The sequence below is a fragment of the Mauremys reevesii genome, linkage group 9 (genome assembly GCF_016161935.1).
Source record: "Mauremys reevesii isolate NIE-2019 linkage group 9, ASM1616193v1, whole genome shotgun sequence".
NCBI lineage: Eukaryota > Metazoa > Chordata > Testudines > Geoemydidae > Mauremys > Mauremys reevesii.
Genome location: NC_052631.1, coordinates 94,576,342 through 94,599,700, shown reverse-complemented (window position 1 = coordinate 94,599,700; position 23,359 = coordinate 94,576,342). Strand labels below are relative to the sequence as shown.

Sequence of the window (23,359 nt, the reverse complement as noted above, 5' to 3'; positions counted from 1 at the left end):
TGATGTCAAATGAAAAGGCTGTTTTCAGGGCAAACACTAAATCATAGGCTCTACCAATACGTACGCCAACTCAATGTGGAAGGTCTCTCTCCTGTGAAATGTGATTACCTGACCAAGCTGCTATTCAAACAGAATATATTTGTTCGATTATTATTATTAATTATCCTGCATATACATTTCCAGAGTTCTACCTGCAGCCGAGTGCTAGTGTAATATGAAGAGCAGTCTCAGAGGACTTTGAAGAGGTCTCAGTCAGAAGTTTTATTTTTTACCACACTCATTCTTGAAGGGCTACCATTGGAACATCTCCACTTGCGCTGTACCACGGTGTTGTTTTCCTTCACAGACATTTTTGATATAAACAAAAACAAACAACGAAAAAAGTTTTCATCAACATTTTCCATGGAAGTTTGAGTTTTGGATAAAAGTTTCAAAGTTGAATGTTTTCTCTCAGTCTTTGGCCAAAATCTTTCATAGAAAAAATAACATTCTGTGGGAAGCAGATATTTTTAATGACAAATTCTGTTTTGTCAAAAATCCAATTTTCCATCAAAAATAGTTTTGAGAGAAAAATATCAGGCAGCCCTAAACTCCACAGCTGAACTCATCTCGCGCACAGTATCTTGTTAGAACATGTCATCTATTAACATGAACTTAGACTTACTATTTGGTCAACATGACATTAGCTTCCCTCACTACTGTACTATGGACCAGCCCTCTCAAAGGCTAATAGCAAATATATCTCACTACTGGCAGTTGATAGTATCTATCTGGCATCATACATCCTTAAGTCACATTCCTCAAAATATCCAGAAATATGGATAATTAATTATCTGGCCTAAGAATTAAATTGGAATGAATAGGAGTTATTCACAGTAACTTTATTAAAACTGTGCTAAACATTGACTGTAGACATGCATAACTCTCAGAGCAATGAATATTCTCAGAATAGAATATGTTTTGTCTATAGTATCCAGACTACTTCTGCTACATCTTTTTTGAGATGGGGTAACCAGAGCTGAACACAGTGTTCCAGGTAAGGGTGAACCACTGATTTATATAACAGTATAACATTTTCATTATTATTTTCTCTCCCATTCCTTATGCACCATAACATTTTTGTCCCTTTTTGCTTCCCACCACCTAGGCCTCAGTGACACCCAGGTCTTTCCTGCATTGTTAGAGTTAATTTAGAACTCAGTGACATGTACGAGTGGTTCAAACAATTCCTTCCAATATGCAATACCTTGTTTTTGTCAACAGTGAATTGTATCTGCTGCTTATTCACTCAGCTTTGTTAGTTCATTCCATTGATCTTAAGAGGAAATTAAGAAGCTGCAACTTAGAATCCAGGAGAATTCTCTCCATTGCTGGGATTCAAAGACTTTGTTAAAAAAAATTATATTTAGAAGCCTTTCTTAAATTTACTATTATCTGTATTGCAGCAACACTGATGAGCTCTCATCACGGACCAGGATTCCATTGTGCTGGGTGCGGTACAAACAGAACAAAAAGCCCCTGTAGTGCCAAAGCAATTTGACTGTTTCATGATACACGTAAACCTTTTAATCAGATCAAGCACAGGCCAAGACAGCAAGAAACCTGCTCTGAGTGAGGTTGAGCAAAGGAGCTGCTGTATGCTTTGAAAGCAGTTTCTGACTGGCTATCACATCAACAGTTAAAAATACCCATTTGAGGGAGTTTCTATGGATTTGTTCACCAACACCACCCTGGTGATTGGATGAACATTGTTTAACTAAACGTGAATAAGGACAGAGAATAATTCACCACATACATATGAATGGGAAGTGAAGCAGATCAAAAAAACAGTGCTAGATATATGTGTACATCTGCGTCATCCTTAAAAGTGATGGTGAACTTCATAAATTACCTGTAGACTGCAAACTAAATTCTACTTAGTAAAATACAAGGTAGCAACAATAATCTATTTTTAATAGCAACAAATCAAAACTATCAAGCTGAAAATACTATCAAAGGAGCTCTGGGAGTAGTGGAGGACAGCATAAAATGGTATATTAAGTCATTCAATCATAATTAGTAGATTGTTTAATCCAGAAAGAGCAAAACTCATATTGGAATTTGCTCCAAAAGTTTAGAGGACAGCCAGAATCAGAAGCGATCAAATCCGAACCCCAATAATCTCAGCAGAGAGGGGGAATAAGTCTTAACAAGACAGACAGGGCAGCTCAGAAAACAAGAGCAACATAAAGGAAAGAGGGTTTGGGAAACTCACCGAAGAGACAAAACAATCAAGAACTATATAAAACTATAAATGTTGTTTGCACATGGTAAGAGCATCAGTCTTATCAACAGGGAAACAAATGAAGTGGTAGTGAAGAATGTGGAAAGCAGAGGGGTTTGATTTGCAGAACGAACACACTAAAGGACTTCTCAATCACATCCACTGATCAAAAGTGACGTGACATAGATAATAGATGAGAATGGGGAAAGACCTGTCAAACCTCTGACAAGGAGATATGAAAAAAAAAGTTAAGCTCTTGTCTTTAAGGAAAACATGGCTTCAGGCCCTGACATTGGGGAGATGTGGAAAAAGGTTGTCGTATAGTTAGGCAGTTATTTGCTGTGTATGAAGATGCTGGTCCACCATCCTTTTTTGTGAAAAGAAAGTACAATGTGATCGTTATATACTACAGCATGCTGGAGTTGCTCCCCTGTTTAATGCTCCTTAGATATTCTCCAAAGTCAGGAACCAATGTAGGGATTCTAAAATTAGAAGCTGAAATGACCAAATTATCTAATTTGGACAATTTGTGGAAAGTACCTGGAGACAAACTTCCTAAGCCCCTTTGTTTTGTATGTGCAGAGAGTTAACGGACGTACCTATTTGTATGCACCATAACATCCAACAGAACATAAAATCTAGTAAGTAGATGCATAATTACCCCATGTGTGTGTGCAAACAACTATTTGCACATCAAACTGTATGCACACAAAACGGGTATTTTTATCTCATAGGTGTGCCTTCAATATTGTTTTTATGATGATTTTGGCAGCATTTATAGAGCATCTTTTGTAGAAAATACTAAAAAACACTGTGGAAACATGTTTTAGAAAACAATTAATATACAGTAGAGAATATGTAGATTTAATTAAAACATCTTATTGTTGAATTACAGTTCATCCCATCAGTAAAATATTGGGGCCCAAACCTGGAAAGTGCTGAGCACTACTGTGAGGTGCAGAGTGCTTCCAACTCCCATTGAAGTCAGCGGAAGCTGAGGGATCCCGCAGCACTTCACAGGTATGCTTAGCACCATGAAGAATGAAGCCCGTAAGACACGCATGAGAGTTACAGAAATTGTTACTCTACATTTCAGTCATTTGATAGGAAGATTCACTGCTCCAATTTGCTCCTTGCCAATATGTATGAAAACCTATATTTTATCAGGCTGTGTTAAAACCCTCAGAGGAAGGTAAGAAAACTCAAGGAAACTCCATGAGGTTCACTATGCAGAATTTCTGCCTAATATTTCCTCATGGAAGGATGGGGTTTGGGCTTCCCAAAACTGGGAGACCCGAGGATCCATGGAGGAAAGGAGCTGAAATCCCAGAAATCCTGGTGTCTCTGCATAGGGTGATGGCCCCTCCACAGGGCTCAGGCTCCCTCTCCCATACGGAGCTATGGTAGCATCGGCTCTCAGACCCTTCTTTGACAGCAAACAGCATTACCTTCCAGGCAGATATTGTTCAGCTTTGGAGGGCAACATACTCCCTGGTTCTGTCTCATCATGCTCCCTTGACTTCCAGCAAACTATTGCAGAGCCCAGCTGCATGGGATTGCCATGGAGGGACTTCCTTGGGATCACAGGGAGTCAGTCAAGTACTTGAGTCTAAGCATCTCAGCCATTGAAGTTAAGCACATTAAATAGCTTGCTGAATCAGAGCTGGGGAGAAGTGGAACAGACACGTCACTGAGCTGCATCCCTTCCCCCTTTACTTGTCAGGCCATTTCTACCTGATTTTACTCATTGTTGTTTCTGTCCACTGTTCACAGTGGAGGAGAGAACAGGCTTCAAAATGAGCTGTTACCGGTGAGTGGCAGGGCTCCTGCCTCAGGCTGGGAGACGTTCTAAGGAACAGCACACGTACACACACTCGTTGAGAGTGGTTTAATTATGTAGACGGGAGAGCCGTGGCCTCAGAACCACCAGGCCGGGTTGTGGACTCGTTTCAATAGATCACGCAGCTCGAAGTGTTTAGCCTGAAAGGAAATGACACTTTGAATCAGGATTCCACAGAGGAAAATTTGAAGGGACACTGAGGCAACAAGCCTTTCCATCCACAATATTTTTTTCTAACAGCTCCCAGGCAAATAGTGCCAATGAAGAGCATATTTTATTAGGAATATATCAAAAGGAGTGTGTGTGGGGGGAGGAATCAACAATTCTAGACCAAGTGCAGAAGTCATAAAATGAATATTCATGAGGGCAATATGTGAAACATTGCACAGTGCTTACCTCTTATAGATTGCAATCACGCCAAGTTATATATTGGCAATATGTGATTCCTGCCAAAAGACTGTAAATACATTTTGCACAAGAATATATTTGTTTCTGGCTTCTTTTACATCAGCAAAATGAATCCTGCAATCCAGTGACCCCCGAATAAAGAAATAATAATGATTTAACAGGTTAGTCTTTGAGTAATTTTAAATTTCTAAATATATGCCATGAATGGGCACTGGCATATAAGAATTGTTCCGTAAAGATATAGCTCCACAGTCACATCCTTTAAGCCATCCTTCCCCAGTACCCATTAGTGAGAATAGTATGATTCATATAGACACAATAGAACATTTTGCCTTAACTTTTTATTTGTAACAAATCTTAATATGAAAGTAATGACTCACAACGGCTCCACAATCATTACAGAGAAAATTCAAAGTACGCGTTCTAGAGGCACATAATTTGGATGGATAGTCAGTCAGCTGGAAAGGATGTAACCATAACGATACATTTTCCTTTGGGCACCTTGAACTCTTCCGTTTAAATAAAAGAAAAGTGTTTTTTTCCCCCATGAAACTGTGTTACACACCCACACTAGGCTTCCTTTAAAAAAAGAAAAAGGAATAGTTAATGACATTGAAAATAGAAGACAGTTTTATGTTGCTTACAAACTGTAGACGTTTTGTTTTTTAAAGGGCTCCTTATCTATGATTCATAGTGATGAAAACAGTGTCCCAACTACTGGGCAAACTGTGCCTTAGACCAGTGGTTCTCAAACTTGGGCTGCTGTTTGTTCAGGGAAAGCCCCTGGCGGACCGGGCTGGGCTGGTTTGTTTACCTGCCGCGTCCACAGGTTCAGCCTATCGTGGCTCCCACTGTGGAAAGCCTGGGAGCCAGGATTATCCAGGAGCAACTTAAACGTACCCCACTGGGGCTGGGAACTGAGCCCAGAGGGGGACTGAAGAATTTTTGTTTGTGTGAAATTTGTTTACCTGGAAGGGGAGTTGAACCCTGGGAATAGCCCAGCCATGGGGCTTAGTCATGTAAATCTTTGGGAGAGACAGAAAACTAAGGGAAACTAAGGCAAGGAGCATCTGTAGTGTCATGCTCAGCCAGCAGGGGACACTACAATGCAGGCACGCCCTCTTTCCTGAGTCCAGTAGGGTCAGAATTCCCTTTGATCCTATGCTTAGCCTTGGGAAGAATAAACCATTCTAGCCCGGATATTCCCTAATAAACATCTTTCGCCAGGTTCCCTCCAGAACTCTTATCTGTACAGTATCATTTTTTCCCTGTGGTTTTCTCCCTTAATTCCCTCCTTTGATATTAATTTGTCTGACTGCCAGGCGTTAAATCAAACAGATATCCTGACAGGCATATGATATTTATAAGATATATATGCAAACATAACTCCCTCATTCAGCCCAGGCAGCAATCATCATAAAAAAAGGAAAGCAATTTGCATTGATATCTTAGTTTGTATTTCCTGAAAGAAAACATATGCAATACCATAGTTAAATCAATCAGCTCTTATATCAAATTCACAATAATATGTTCTAGCAAATTATTCCAAACTGCATGATCTGTGTTAGCGTTCAATTAGGGTTGGGAATTTGTTTTGCCTACAAAAAATGTAAGGTCCAAATTAGCAGAGATAATCACATCTAAAATAATAATAATTATTAAATTGTTTTCCGTAGCACCCATGATGTGATAGATTTTGCTAAACAGAAAGAGACAAAGGGAAGGGAAAGTGGTATAACATAAGGAAAGTAGCTGAGACAGTTCTTGGCCAGTCATATTTGGTAATTTGAGGCCTGATCCAATACCTAGTGGAGCCATTGGGAGACTTTCTATTAACTTCAGTGAGCTTTGGATCAGTTGCATAAAGTTTTACTGATTTCTATTACATTTTTGTTTCAGGTGTGGGTTATCTGCATACACCCAAACCTCAGAATCTAGCTGTAATATGTCAGTGAATTACCTATACGCATTACATTGGATGTGAGTAGCATTCTGTGCAAGTTGGTCTGGATTTCATTTCTGTACTTTGGAGGTAAACTCCAGCTCTCCCGCTCCTGCGGTTGAAATGAGTTCTTAGGCTTTTGTGAATCAGGCCTAAGTGCTTTGGAGAATCCAGAGCTTATGGCTAATTCTTCTGGTTTGGTCATGGTATCTAACACATTACTCAAAGCCCAAACATAACAAAATAATTTGCGCTTCTAACATTTGTGATGTCTTCTGACATTACAGAATCAAGCTTCTCAACAATTTGCGAGCTAGCTCTATGCTATGAGCATTTTACAGATGGGAAAACAGATAGACTCTTGATTCCATTGAAGTCAATAGGAAATTTTCCATTGGCTTCAATGGAACCAGGATTTGATCTTCAGTGACTTGTCCAAGGTCATAGAACAAGTCTCTGGCAAAGCCAGGAACCCGGCTGCATGGAAGTTAGGCCCCTAAATACCTTTGAGGATCTAGTCTCAATCCTTCTGGTGACTAATCTTGTGCCTTTACCTTGAAGAGTTACTTTGAAAAAAGAGTGTGAGTAGAAAAAGGATTAACTCTCTATTGTTTACAATGTAAAATTGGAAATAAGCTCAGCAGTTTTTGCTGCCCATCTCATACTGTCTTGTTAGACTAAACAGTCAGTCTCCCTCCAGCAGGGCACAGAGAGCAAAACAGGATCGGTTCCACAGAAGCTATGTTTGTAATGTTCAGATCACAAGAGGAAAAGCTCTCTTTATAATTCCAATCACTTCACCTTACTTTTAGTATCTGCCTGATTCCAAACCCCAAAGAGCTACTTCTCAAAAGAACCCTCCTCCCTCAACTACAGATAGGAAGCGGAAGTCAGGGAGGGAGGAGCATAGGTTGCAGGAGGAAAGAGTTTGAAGGAGATACCAGGAAGTCAGTTTGTGCACATATGGCTAGAATAAGAGCTGCAGTTGCAGAATCTCTGTAAATAGTTCTTTTAATAAGGCCCAGTTTATTTTTACAGGGATGGAGTCCTTTCATGGTCTCCACTGTGGAGTCAATGTCATGATCATAGTTGATAATCAGACTTCCACTTGCAGTTAGTCCCTGGGTGTAAAGAAGGTACCAGCTACGCTGCTGCTAATATATCCTCCCTGTTTGATTGATTCATAGATCAGCATCAGCGGTGTTCTACCACAGAGTAAATGAGCAACGGTATTTGGCTGTAAAGGAGATTTAAAATGAACAATGGGAGAAATAATAGCAGCTCAAAAAAATAGCAGCTCCAAAATGACAGTGGGTCCAGCCCATATTCACTTGTCAAATGAAGTGTTATCTTAATTATAGTGTTTGGGCTTCTCACTGAGCTGAATGATATTTTCCCCCTCCATAGGGCAGGTGAATCCCAACTGTTATAGGATTACCTTTTCACATCTTTATACTCCAGGCTATTGAGTCATAAAGTAGCTGCCCAGGAGGAAGGGAAAACAGAAAGGATGGTTTCCAAAGGTAAGCAATGTAATAAATTCCATTCTGTTGTTAATACTGAAAACTCTTCCATGAAATGACAATATTGCTGCTCAATTGACTTTGGCTGTATCATTTCTATTTGTGATTGCAGCATTCATGAACTAAAATCAGCCCTTGCCAGAAATAAGGGAATGAAAAGATCATAGTCTGAAATATTTCAAAGATTCTATTCAAATAGCTGCCAGGTTAGTTTACTGACCAGCTGCTGAACAAAATGAACACTTAGGGCCTGATTCTTCACTCCGTTACACCAGTATCATTCTACTGGCAATCATAGGCACAGTCTTGAGTTACACCAGCGTAAGCAAAAAGAGAATCAGGCAATCCAGAGATGAGGGAGTAATTTTTTCAAACTTGCATGTGGGAGTAACATACACAAAGCCTATTAACTGCATCAATTCTGAACACTTCAATGATAGACTCTCTCTCCCTTTCTCAGTTCATTTCCCTCACACCTTAAACTGGGAAGACATCAGTAGTGAAGATGCTGTTGTACAACTTTCACTTACTTTTTATTTCCTCTGCCAAAGATCTTACTTCCAGTTGAGGCAGTGTAGTGTGAGTGGGAAGCTTGGTCCTATTGCTTCCCTATAATTAAATAGGGGATGCCACTTACCAGGGCTGTCAAACCAACACCTTTCCCCAGCACTGATGCCACACAAGGTTTTAAAAGCTGTAGTTTATGGTTATATGCAAATTTTTCACTTATGTGCATAAATGTCCACACAAGGAGCTGCACAATACTCAACTCCCTGGATCTTAACTGAAGTGTGAATTGAGTGTCCATCTCTATGCCTCTTTGAGGCCTTGGGTTACCAGGTTAGGCTTTGTTTCAATGCAGTGGAGTTGAAGGAACTTACAACAACAATTAGCTAACCCAACACAATATTTAGATATGGGGCAGCCAAAGCAGTTCATTGGACCCTTCATGGCTTATGCCTCCCATGGAAACTACAAATCCCAGAAATCATTGCACTCTTCCTAGCAAACCATGCAAGAACTGTTGAACCAGTTTTGCCCAATTTAAATTAAAAACAACAAAACACACACCTCTCAGCTGAGACTAAGGGTGGGAAATGTAATAGAAGCACCAGCTTTAAGACCAAAAAGGACGATTGTGTTCATCTAGTCATGTACATAACACAGGCAATAGAATTTTGCCCAGCAATTCCTGCATCATGCCCAATAACTGATAGCTGAACTGGAACATCTCCTTTAGAGACAGCCAATCTTGATTTAAAGATTTTGAGTGATGTTTCCTTTCCTCTGGTCAATTATTCCAGTGGTCACTTACCCTCACTTTTAAACATTTGAGCCTTACTCACAATTTGAATTTTTCCAACCATTTGCTCTTGTTATGCTAAATTAGAGAGCTGAAAAGGAATTTGCTTGACTTGAGGAAGTTATGAGGAACTGAAAGTGGGAGGCTAGCATGGAAGTTGGAACTCAGCCTTTTTTTTGTGTGCAGACAACAGGCAAAATGCAGCTACAGAAATCAGTTACTCTGTCCACTGAATGCCAGGGAGCTTGATTTGAAATATTGCTTCCTATTTGGTCCATATCCACAATTGCCGGCCAAATACTTATATGCACATTTAAGCCTCTAAGAAAGAATAAAGAGAACCCGACAGTGATATCATGTATGCTGTTTGGAGGCACCAACTTGTCTTTTCCATGCCAATCATTGATATTTAGGGTTTGCCCAACTCCCTTAGGTACTTCTCAAAATTCCAGCCTTAATTTCTAAGGCTCTGGTCCTGCCCACAGAAGTTTCCAGAATCATGAACTAGTTTTAAGCTCTTTGGCATGAGGACCATCTTTTTGTTCTGTGTTTGTACAGCACCTGGCATAAAGGGGCCCTAGTCCATGGCTGGGACTACTAGGTGCTACACTACAATTACATAACACAGAGATTTGTATCAAACATCGTGTTCGAACTGGTAGGGCCTATGTGGAGGAGTAGACAGCTCACCTCATGGAGAGACAGGTAAGATAACTGGACAAGGAGCACGGGTAAGAAGAGGAAATAAGCCATCCAGCTATTCCTCCTTCTATGCTATGGTTTGCTTCCCTAAACGTTTCTCCATCTGAACCCCTCTCCACCCTGCCCTTAACGTATCTGGGTCAACCACTCCTGCAATGGTTTATATACATCATAATTCTTATGACTAAAACAGCTAAAACTGGAATGGAGCACAATTTTTCCCCTTCGTGAAACTGCTTACATATTATTATGCAATGTTGACATCCCATTGATCCGTATAAAATCATGTCACATCACATAAAATGTGATTTAACCGCACAACATGGCATATTGTCTGCAATATGTTGTATTATTTGGTTGCAAAAATACTCAATTTTTAATATATCTGTGGGTTCCCAGGAAGCAGATTATTGTACCTGAGGGACAGTGGCCTATGCTCTTCACTGCCAGAACTGTAAGCAGTCAAGAATATTTATTAAACACATTCTTATTTCTCCCCACTTGGGGGAAAAAAAGGAAGCCTGCTTCCACCTGCTGGGAAAAATGCCCTTCATAAATCAATTCACGTTAGCCTTTCAGTACTCAAAGTCAGGATTCCCTATCACAGAGGTTAAGTTCTGTCCAGTTACCTCACACTGTATGTTAGCATGTAACCCAAAGTAATGAAATGCAATGCAAATGCCATGTTGCACTGTTGACTTTGGAGTAAGCAATTTCTCTCTTACAGGTGGAAAGTCCAGGGAAAATGCATTACAACAAATTATTAGATTCATAAAAGCTCTGAGGCATGTTTCCCCCCTCACGTATTATATACCTGGAATTTCCATCAGAATATGCCCCCCATCTTTTATCTTCCTTCTTTTTAAACAAATACTCTTCTACTTTCCAATATAAACCCAACTACCGGATATATATATAACACAAACAGGTTCCAGGAACTCCCCTACCATGGAATACAGGGTTAGGAGGGAGGAACCATGAATGTGTGGGTCCATGCACCAGAAGTCACTGGCATCTGCCCAACAGGAAGCATGTCCCGCCCCACGCAACACAGTCTCTGTGGTATATGCCATTTCTACGTATGGAGGCAGAAAAATGAATCTCAAACCCTAGGCACCCTATAACTCCAGCTCAGCCCATAGACTCCAGGCCTGGTTAGCAAAATTCCTTCCTTGCCAGGGAGAACACATCTGCTACATCCCTTGCAGTGCATAGCAGGCTAGTTTGGCCATTTATCTGTTACTTATAAAAATGCAGAGAAAAAAGTACAGACCCTTCTGTGATGGGGATGCTAAGGTGTAGGAGGAATCGATACATTTCAAACCTAAGGGCCAAGTCCAACCTTCAGAGCTTCACTCAAGGAAGTCAGTAGAAGCTGGCCACAGAAGCTGGCCATAAGAGTTCAGCAGTAAAAATGAGCGTCAGTCTTTTGTAGTGGTTAGATCTGGAGACATGCCAGCAACAGTACTTTAGAGCCCATTCAGAACAACTTTGTCCAAGGAATACTAATGCTTGCCAGGCTCTTCCCCTGCCTCAAGCCTCCAAGCTGAAACTGCAGTATATTCTCTTAATACTAAAATCAATAAGAGAATCTGTCTTCTGGCTGAGACTTATTAAAATGGAAAATAAGAGGCTTCCTAAGAAATGTCTTTTAGCAGTCATGCATAATAAAAACAGACATCCATCCAATCACTTGCTTAAATATATCTAGGGTGGCTTGGAAGGTCTGTGGCTGACATGTCTAAACTACTGAGAAAGATCTTAGAGAAGAGAAAATTGGAGATTGAGCAAAGATTATTAAGTACGTGAGCACAGTCAGATATAGCCAGAGTTAGATCCGAGGTTAACCTGTGTAGTCTCCACTTCCGTGCAGCAGACAGAACTTTCTCGGGGGGCCAGTCTGAGATGTTGCATGAATGCCCCCAGGAACCCAGGACCATCACAAACCTCCTCACCTTCCACTCCAAGTGCAAGGCACATTTCTCTGGCCTACTTTCTCTAACATACATGCATAAAAAAGCCCTGCAAATCAAGGTACTCCACTGTACACACCTCTCCCCCTGAGGAGAGGATGAGAGAACAAACAACCGGTAACAGATGCTAGTCATGTGAATGCATGTCAAAGCATGGTCTCCTCCAGAGCACCCCTTCATGGCCTGAGGTTGCTCTGTAGGCCCCCTCCCATCAGTTTCCCCCTTCTTCGGGGCTCCCCAAATAAACTCCATACAGGTCAGTCTTACAAGCTGCTCCAGCAGGACTGTATTTTCCAAAAATAACCAACCAAAACGCAAAGAACATTAGGCAGGTACCCTGCTGGTCTTTGTCTCTGCCATTAGGATAATTCCTCATAGGCTAATGCTAGGCTTTCTGTCTCTGGCAGTCAGCTCTTTCTTTTCTCTGCTGTTCCTGAAACTCTTTCAGGCTCTCTCACTTCCATCCACTTCCTACTACTCTCTATAGCAGGGATAGGCAACCTATGGCATGCGTGCCAAAGGCGGCATGCGAGCTCATTTTCAGTGGCACTCACACTGCCCGGGTCCTGGCTCTGCATTTTAATGTCATTTTAAATGAAGCTTCTTAAACATTTTAAAAACTTTATTTAATTTACATTCGACAATAGTTTAGTTATATATTATAGACTTATAGAAAGACACCTTCTAAAAACGTAAAATGTATGACTGGCACGCGAAACCTTAAATTAGAGTGGATAAATGAAGACTCGGCACACCACTTCTGAAAGGTTGCCGACCCCTGCTCTATAGGGAATCTTCAGGTCCCTGTTCAGGAGTGCCTCCTTAGTAACTAGGGAGACTGGACCCAGGCCTCTGGCTCTTAAAGAGGCAAACCACCCTATTACAATGCACTTTTGGAGGATACTCAGATACTACAGCAGGGATCAGCAACCTTTGGCACACGTCCCGTCAGGGAAATCCACTGGCGGGACGGGACGGTTTGCTTACCTGCAGCGTCCGCAGTTCAGCCAATTGCTGCTCCCACTGTCCGTGGTTCACCACTCCAGGCCAGTGGGGGCTGCAGGAAGTGACAGCCAGCACATCCCTCGGCCCACGCCACTTCCCACAGCCCCCATTGGCTTGGAATGGTGAACCGTGGCCAGTGAGAGCTGCGATGGGCCGAACCTGCGGACGCTGCAGGTAAACAAACCAGCCCGGCCTGCCAGCAGATTTCCCTGATGGGACGTGTGCCAAAGGTTGCCAATCCCTGTACTACAGCAATGAGTACAGTATAAGAACCTATATAAAATATATTATATTTAAGACAAATTTGGCACAAAAGAGGCCTTGTCTAGAGGAAAAAGTAAGTTTATAGCTTTAACAAATGCAAAAAGAAAGAGTGACTTGCCACGAGAGGATTTAGGTGTCCTTGTAGTCAAGATGAGGTGAAGTATTTGGAACATTACGTTCTGAATGTGTCCCTTTTATGCCCAACATCAATTGAAATGCATGATGTGTCTTTCCTTCAAACTTGGAAGGTGCCCCAAATGCTTTGAAGTTCATCAGCCTAATGAGGAAGTCCATATAGCTCAGGCAACTTCTGCATACTTAACAGCTTTTAAAAAGGGAGAACAATTTGTAAACCAGGGGACACAGTCATACTGGTACAAATGTAACATCACTTACTAGATTTGCTATGGAAGTGACTAATTTGGACTTTCAGTATGGAATTTAGAGGTAGACTGTTAACGTATTGAATGAGTCTGTTTTATTTCATTGTAATGTTGTACATGACCTAGTGAAATCTAAAACAAATAAATGTACCAGTTTTTATCTACGTGCTATTTTAGATTCAACATTTGCATAATATTGTTTCATCCAGAGGTTATGTGGCTTTCAATATTAATTTAGTTTTGGAAGGGCCTGAGAAAAATAGCATATCTGTTAAACAACTATTTGTCAATGTTTTTTTCTACAAAAAGCAAAACAAAACATTTTTGTTACATTAAATTTCTAGCTTTACTAAGCGTCTGATCCTCCATTGACTTCAATGGGCTTTAAATCAGGCTCCACAACAGTTAGGTCATAAGAGGAAGAATAGCTTCTTGTTCTCTCTTAAAGATAATATTGTGGCTAATGCACATGTCGGAAGCAGTGTGGTATGATATCCAAATTCTGCCATACGTGTCCTTGATAACCTTAGAAAATCATTTGACTTCTATATGCCTCAGTTTCTTAATCTACAATCACCACATAAGATACTTGCCTATCTCATCAGGGTGTTGTGAATCTAAGTTAATTAATGTTTAGAAAATTATCTGGGATAACAGGAGGGAAAGTGGTTTAAAAGTGCAGAGTATACTGTAGCTTTTTAAATGTCATTTACCTTCATGGTGCACTGTTGAACCATACATCTCTTGTGATATTTATATTTTTGTTGCTTGTTATTGCGCATCCCTAATTATATTGCATCTGCATTGTCTTAAGAGAGAGAATTTGAGGAAAAGCCATATCAGAGACAAGGGCAACAATTAAACTGGGAAGAGTTGATTTTTCCTCAGTGTAAGATAAAGTACAAATATACAAGTGATGTTTACTACCATAACGCTCCATTATCCTTGAGCCAATAAGGCAACTTTCTGTTTCTGCTAGATGGAGGTACGCCCATTACTCTCTGCTGTGCCAACATGGGATATTTGAAGTAGCAAATGCAAACAGAAAGAACTTTGAACCAGGAAGGAAAAGGGAAATGTACAGCACTCTGTATCTTCATGCATGTCCAAGATTGGTTGGAAAGAAAAGCTAGCAAAACTGTCGCCAAATTCATTTGTGAGATGAAATTTATTTTTGTATTATTTCAGGAAATATAAATTGTTTTACGAACATCTAATCCCTGGCCCCAAACTAAGAACAATATTCAAGTTCCAGGTCTATGATTCAGAGAGGCTGGTGGAATTCTCTACCATGATGGAGCAGGCAGTAAGGAACATAGGTGCTGGAACTTGGGGTGCTACTGCACCCCCTGGCTTGAAGTGGTTTCCATCATACACAGGGTTCACAGTTTGATTCAATGGCTCTCAGCACCCCCCGTATACAAATTGTTCAAGCACCTCTGTCTGCCGGAGGCAGGGAGATGATAACACAAAGTCTGAACCTATGTCCTCTGAGGTCAATAGGAGTCTTTCTGACCAATGTTAGCTCTGGGGCAGTATATATGAAGGGTTTGACATTAAGCAAGAACTGATGGAACATGCATGATGCTGCTATTTTATTGCAGGCAGGTGGACGTAAAGCAGTACAGCCCCTTCAGGGATAGGCAAGGAATTCACTGGGTGAACAGTTGTGCTTTACTGTGAGATTTTCCACAGCAAGCACTTGGAAAACATCATTTCTGAGATATTTGTGGGCTTGCTTGGAAAGTAGTGCTCTAGACAATGGAGCTAGCATAATCTCTGCTTTTAATGACTACACGTAAAGCTTGGGAGACTTCATGCACACCATCAGGGGCGCTGGAACAATTTGAATACTAGGGGTGCTGAGAGCCATTGAACCAATCTACAAACCCTGGATATGATGGAAACCACTTAAAGCCAGGGGGTGCGGAAGCATCCCTAGCAACCCTAGCTCCAGCACCTATGCACCCCATGCAGTTCTACATTAAGGGTACACTCTTAACTATCCATGGAGAATTTGATCCTGAGATTAGATCAGCCATTTAAAGAATCTCTCTTCTGCCGCCTCCAAGCTACACAGCTTACAAAGTGAATTAGGCCTAGTTATTATCCTCCTCATTCAACATGTCATGGCCTGACTCCACTCACTCCCTGCTTTAATGCTTGCCAGAAAATAAGCTGTTTCTCACACTCTTTTTGTGGAAAATCTCTTTTCACCCAGTGGACCCCATCCCGTGGGAGTCTCACAGAAGCTGTAATTTTAAGATCAGCTCTGACCAAGCCTTCATTTCTGTAGTTATCCCTGCATTTTGAGCACTCGAGCCTATTTGAAGAGTGAAATGTCATATGATGCCATCAGAGCCAGGAAAGCCAAGAACCCATTTCAGGTCAGTTCAACCAAGCCAAAAGAGAGCCTCATTCCTGAGATGCATGTCTATAATATTCAGTTAAAACCCATATCGCTGCAGAGGCTTGTGGCCTGACCCTCAGTGAAAGAACATGCAGGGAAAAGCCAGAGATGAGTCTAAAATAAAAGCGGAAGACAAAGAAACAGTTATCCAGCAATCTGAAAATAAAGTGAGAATGGGTACCGGATCTGCTAGGAAAACAGCCACATTGCTTCAGAAAACCAGATCCTGGCCCCTATTCTGATCCTTTTGTGCTTCTCCAGTGGTGTAAATGAATTTTAAAATGACTAACTAGCCACCAGAGGATTTCTGCCAGCTACACACTATCCCTTTTGTAACACAGTGTGGGGGCAGGAGCAAGGAGAAGGAAGTTGTGGGTAGGGTGATTCTCTACTCCTGCAATCCCTGGCTAGCAAGTATATGCATTCCTTTGGAGGTTATTATTAACTGGTAAACATACTGGTAAATTAGAGCAGTCCAATATCAGGGGCATAACGGTGATACATAGCCACCTTTGTCTCATTTCAGGCCCTGCACTGAACACAGCTGATCTGGATCCAAGAATTGGGCCCAGATATTTCCCCATCAATGGAAACGCAGTGGAGAGAGTATTTTAGATTTGTCAGAGCCCATTGGGCTGCAGAACTGGAAGAAAACAACTTGGAGCTCCACCCTCAACTGTATTTGAGAAGCGGTTGCTGGGCAACAGTGAAGCTACCTATTCTGATATCAGATGCAGATTGCACCCCCACATAGCAGAAAGACCAATGTGCTTAAAATGCACCTGGGCATTGGAAAAGCCTTCCTTGCATATGGAGCTATGCAGTAATAGACCATCTGCAACATATATATGCACACTACACCATATATGATAGTAGTGTACCGTGTATGCAGTTTACTAGTAGTTCTAGATTTTAAAGTGTGCCTAGGTTGTTTAATTAATTCAGATTCTAAAGTGTTGCTAGAAAAAACTTTTCTCCCTAATTTTGAATGACGTATCTTCTTATCTGAATCCATATGTTTCTAAGATAGTAGTAGGCACTAACTGAATTAAATAACCCATACTATTGTCTCCATACCTTTATATTTGTTTTCTTACTTTTAGGTGTGTATGTGAATATGCATAATTCCTGAGGAGGGGAAGAGATGCTCTGTGCTGTCAAATAGCAAGGTGGTAAACTGTAGAACTTTTAACAGACACCCTGGGACAGTTGTTTAAATTTGTCTTGGCTTTTTACTGCATTCTCCCAAGCTTATCTTATCAATTTGCATGCTAAACATGTAATTAAAATTACAGCGTTATACAGATGCCACCATGTAAAACAACCAGGGGAAATAAAAGAGGAGGAGAAAACAGGGAAATTTAATTTTACTTGTGCAAACAAATAAATGGCAAAACATGACCATGAAAATAGATAAGCAGATAGGGAAAGCAAGAGGAATAAAAGCAGAGAAGACCATTTGGGAGTCCTGACTGCCATTAACACACCATACCTGTGTCCAGCCAGCCAGAGGCTGGGATATGATACAGACAACTCTATGTTTCTGAGCAGCTAAGCCAACTCTGCACTGCAGAGCAATCTGCATGGCTGGATGTACCAGAAGAGGAGGAAGACACTTTAAATGGCAACAAGCTGCCTCTTCTGAGTCCAATCCATTCTCCACTAAGTTAACAGTTCAGTGTGCACTGGATCAGACTGTAGAAGAGTAGGTGACTGAAGATCCTCCAACCTTTTGAAATAGCCTTCTCATACTGGTCACTTTTTAACAATGACCAAGAAAGACAGGCCAGAGGAACCCTTGCCTAGGCTGTCTGTGCCACAAAACTTAAGAGCACAGCAGGGCGGAGGTGGTAGCTGAGATAAAGTTGAGTTTACAGCCATTTTCCTTCAGGTTATGGTATATCTTGATATCTCTCTCCTTCAGTCAGATTTTCCTGTGTTGCTTAATTATCTTCTGTAAGAAGGACAACGGCAATGGTAATTGTAGGCCCAAGCCTGCAGTCTTTACTCATTCAAAACGTCCAGTAACGTGACTGAGAAAGTCTCAAAGACTTTGCTAGCCTTTGTATGAATGTGAAAACTAGCCCCTAGCTGTGTCATGCAGTAGGCTACTTGTCCCCGAAGGAGATAATAGTAGTGTGGATGTGAAGGTATTTCTTTTGAAATGCTTATGTTTCATTTTGACAGATTTCAAATGACTGGTTTCTTCACTTGAATACAAATGTTCTAAATGCATCACACGGGATAGATGGTGACCAAGAGCGTGGATCCCAGCAAAGGATGAATACTGCACCATGCCAGGCGCAGCACTAGGAAGCACTGTTACTCCAGGACCAGCCTCAACCTGCAATTCCTTCCCTGGTCTCTCCTTGCTCTCAGGGAGTAATAGTTCACAGCTGATAAAGGCCAGTAGTAAATCATTGCCTGCCCCATACTGACTCACCTGCTTTGTCCAGTAGATAGAGCTCCCACCATTCCCCATCACCATGCTCAGGACAGGGAGTAAATGGGCCCTGTTGACTCCCATTCAACTAGACCCAAGAAGCCTGCATACACGTAAAGCAAGTTCTGAGTTGTTAGTGTGGTACTTTGTCCATGTCAGAATTTAGTATCTGGTTCTAAGGTAGGCAGACGTCTGTTGAGAAGTGAGAGATTCTGTCCTGAGGATTGGCATCAATACTATTTGATTTGTACCATTCTGCCAACAGTTTAGGCTTCTATGTGTGCAGCTGGAATTACAGCAAGTTAAAATTTAGGCCAGATTTAAATATGAAGCAAGACTACTTTTTAAGAGCATATAACTTATTTATAAAATTCCTAAATATAAAGTGTACGTGTAACTAGTACTGTACTAGTTTTCCAGCCAGATTTAAAGAAACATCTTGCCAAATGAGGTTTGAATTACACTAATTGAACCGGTTAAGGAGCGTAATTCAGATGATAATGCAATATAGCCATCGTCAGAAAAAATTATTTGGTGCCAGATGCTATTCAGATGCTTTAAAAAGGCCATTTCAACATGCATATTAATGTGCAAGATACGCTGGCAGTATTTAACAAACTCTCTTACTTCATTTGGGTTTACAAGAACATAAAGGATTAAACAAAGGTTAGTGGAAGTTTCAGGTTGCCAGGAAAAATCTGACAAATAATAAAGAGCAAAATTCTGCAGCCCGTTTTCAGTCAAAGTTCCTGTTGATGTTAATCAGAGTTTTGCCTGAGTAAGGACTGAATGAAGTCTACAGGCTTTGTGCCAAGAAGCCTTAGAGTGAGCCACCTCTGAGACATTTAAAGTAAGATCTAGTACAGCATTTCTCAGCTTTTTCAGGTTGGCATCCCCTTTATTCGAAATCAAAAATAAATGTGAGCCCCTTATTTTTAATCTTCTATAATAAATGTAACTCTCAATGCTAAGAGTGCTGAGGCTATATAATTTATTTGTGTTTGTGTTTCAATAGGTTGACAGAGAATCCTTGACCTTGAAGGGTAAGGGGAGGTGGGGGATGGGAAAGAGATTTTCTTTGCTTTAGATTGTAATAAAATTGTCAATGCCTTGCAGCCCCTTTGATTGCCTTTTATGAGCTTCTCCCCTCCCAGGAGTTACAACCCACTGATTTGTTGCTTCTTTTTGCTCAGCCCTACTATGTTGACAGATATTTTATTCCTACCTTTCCTACATATTTCTTAATCCCTTTTCTCTAGCATTCTATACACAGTACACATTCTCTACTCCTATACAGCAGTTTTATGCCAGTGTAAGTCCACTGAAGTCAATGGAGTTCTACTGAAATGAAACTAGTAATAGAGCGGACACTCAGGCGACAATTTCTGGGCCTCATCCAATGCCTCTGGACGTCAATGGAAATATTCCCATTCCCATATAGGCATTGGATCGAGCCCTCTAATACTGAAGTGTAGACATGGCTATACGTGCTACTTCATTACTCTTTTGGTGATGGTGTAACTTGTCAGCGGAGAGATGTGATGGCAGCTGACCATGCTACTCCATCACAGAGATCTACATTATTCACTATATTAAAATAGCCGCATTGCCAACTCATGATTTCATCATAAGCCTCATGATATTTGCTGTTTTTACAAAAGCCCCAGCCACTGGAATTAGGTTATTACGTGTGGATATCAGCAAGTCTGTAGTGCTTGTGGTTGCCACTGGAATTAGGTTATTACGTGTGGATATCAGCAAGTCTGTAGTGCTTGTGGTTGCCACTGGAATTAGGTTATTACGTGTGGATATCAGCAAGTCTGTAGTGCTTGTGGTTGCTGAAAAAAGCTTGGAACCCTAAATACTTCTACACCAAAAGGCAAATAAACAGATCCCCAAATTTATTGGCTTCAAAACCATGTTATTTAAAAACTATTCTCATTATTTTGGGAGGCCTGACTCATGATTTTTGAATGTTTCAGGTTGGCAATACTGAAGTAGACAATGAAAAGAAACTTTGGAATAAAGCCATTGCTTTGTCTCATAGTTCACGTCATTACTGCAACCCCCTCACTTAAAATTATATAGAGGCTTGGATTTACCATACCTGAACATGGTTACTTATGTATTCCTTTTAGGCTACACACACATTTCCTAGAGATAAATTATTGAGTTTCTCCAGGAGGCTGCCTCATCTTTAGATGTGAAATATATCAGAAAAGGGCAGAGATGTTACGAAGAGCAGACTCAAGAACAGATGCCAGTCACTGGGTTTTAGCAGACAGCTCTTTTAATGCAATCCAGCTGCCAGAGATGGCGTTTAGCCTAAGGAAAGGTTGGAGATCAGTGATGATTCTGGTGTCCAGCTAATTAATACCTAATCTGTATCTATCAACTCTGCACTTCTTTCATTAAGCTGACATCTTTCCATGCATATTGGATGAGAGTTCTTCAGGAATAAATCTGTAGCATGGCAAATTAAGCCTTTGTAATGCTATAGAAGAAAACAAGGCTGTACAAATCCCACCGGGAGTGTTCCCTAGGGTTTGGAACAACTGCTGTTGATTCACATGGAAGTTCGAGTTCATTTACAGTGCCTTAAATTCCATTAAATCTCTTTCTCCACCACCACTGGTCAACAACTGCTAGCATGCAATAGCCATCAATTATGTTGGTTTCCTGACTTTTCTCAGGGGTAATGCATGAAATTTCCAAGCATTTCATCTAGGCCAAAATTTTCAGTCAGGTGCTAAATGCTTAAGCTTAAGGAACTTCTCTCCCTCCCCATGCCTTCTCACGTCATGATGGCCACTCACGATGGTGGTTCTTGCACTGCCCTGCCTGCAAAGAACTACTCTAGGCTAGTCGTGCCAATGCTAGAGTCCAAGCAGGTGATGTTGAAGGAGGAGCTGCAGGGCCCCAGGACCACGCAACCAATAGTGGAATGTTAGACCCAATCTAAGGATGGCACATTCACTATGTTTTCCTGTGCTCCTGCAGTCATGGTATGTCACTGAGACCCAGTCTCATGGATTCCCTTGTACTGGAACTGTATTGTTTTTCTAAATATACTTTTTTTTTTTTTTTGCAAATGAAGGATGTTAACCCAATAGAGAGTTTAGGGGCCCTAGGAACAACAAATATTTAAGAGTGCATTCATCTTGAAAAACCTGTATTATTGCCTCATGCATGAAGCGGTTTGCTTCAGTGAATAAAGCCAACTTTTTCATAGACGAGTGTCTATATTCCAGCAGCTAAATCTACATTTAGACACCTAAATAAGTAGACTGAGACTGATCAGTACTGAGCATCCACAAACCACACTGATTTCAGTGGGTGCTTAATACATTCAAAAATGAAGGTGGCCAAATATATAATTAGGCCGTGCAACTATGGGGATCCCCAGCCCTAGATTGGGTTCAGCAAGTGATTCACCACAGTGCACAGGGCCAACTCTTCTGGCTAGCGTGAAGGAGCGTTTACCATTAGAGTTGGTAACAATTTCTGTGCAAGAAGTTTGTTGAAAAATGGTCTTCCCCCCCAAAAATTGAAACTTTTAATAAAAAAGTATTTATGCCAATGTTTTTCACAATATTGTAAACCTTTTTTATTGCAATCACATGCATTTTACTGTACCAAAAGCCATGTTTTCTTATTGAAACAGGCTGGCCTGAAACAGGAAAAAATAAGTAAAAAGGGACCGGTTGCTCACTGTGAAACAGAAAGAACCTCAAAATTATTTTCCTGTTTTGGTTTTGTTTATTTTGGTGGAGGGAAGGGGTTAGTTAGTTGTTGTGGGTTTGGTTTTTGTTTTTGTTTTGCACCAACTTTAGTTAATTCCATGGCCTTACTCCCTCCACTTGTTGTGTGGACGCTAATCACTGCAGTGGTGCTGGCTTAGAGCAAACTTCCCATATGCACAAGAGCATAAGAACTGTAATTGTGACTAGCACTTACATGGGTCTGGAAAGAGAGGGCGAGAGGCTTCTTGTGCCTTCCCTCCTTTGCACACCTGCAAAGGGGCTGGTGACTATCATGCCCTTTGCTGTTAAGGACGGTGAGCAGAGCTTGATGCCCTAGGAGCCACATTGGCTCAGTACGGGTGTCATGTGCGAGTAGTGACCAATATTTGGAGGACCGAGTTTTCAGAGAAGTTAGTTGCTAGAGAGATTAATATTATGATAATGTGCAAGTTTCTTGCAATGAAAAAATTACATGTTTTGTATCTCTGGTAACACAGGCCAGACAAGTACCTTAGTATCTGAGCACCTCACAGTCTTTAATCTATTTATTATACTCAACACTCATGGGACATAGGGGAGTACTACCCCCCCATCTGTGAAATGGGAGTCTGAGGCACAGAGGCAATGTGACTTAACCAAGGTCACACAGGAAGCCTGTGGCAGAGAGAGGAAGCCTGTGGCAGAGAGAGGAATTGACTCTTGGCCTCCCAAGTTGTAGACTAGTGCCCTACCCACCGGGCCAAAATTCCTCTGGTTTTGTCCTTTTATTATGGGAGGCCACATAACAATTAAGCAGGTCATCAGATTCACTGACAGCTACATAGTCATTGCACTAAAATATTTACTCTGCATAAAGGCTGCGCCCCATTAAGATAAACACTGTGAGATCAGACGTGCAGAACAGAGAAAGTTTTAAAAGGCCTGGTTTGTCTAGTCTAGGTTATTTCATTTTAAAATAAAAATTCTGTGTTTTGTTTGTTAGTTTAAGACGGGCATACTCGGTTCAATATGGCTCTGGCACTGCTGTGTTCAGAGGTATTCAAATCTCCTGTAAGGTACTTTGGCACATATACAGTATGCAGTATTTTTGCTTGATAAATTCTTCCCAGCTCAAAAAATAAAAATGAGGTATGTTAGAAACTTTTTGTAAATTACAA

General features: G+C 41.0%; 1 long non-coding RNA gene across 2 annotated transcripts in view; it reads right to left on the bottom strand.

Moving 5' to 3' along the window:
- Positions 1 to 2,180: 2,180 nt before the first annotated feature.
- The window catches only part of LOC120371476, a 164,261-nt gene continuing 143,082 nt past the window's right edge, over positions 2,181 to 23,359 (bottom strand). Inside the window, exons 5-6 of one of the 2 annotated variants that reach the window (XR_005584388.1) lie at positions 4,892 to 5,090; positions 2,181 to 4,243 (exon numbers count right to left, since the gene is read on the bottom strand). This is a non-coding gene — a long non-coding RNA (uncharacterized LOC120371476). The remainder of the gene's footprint in view (positions 4,244 to 4,891; positions 5,091 to 23,359) is intronic. The other variant, XR_005584389.1, reaches the window with a different exon arrangement.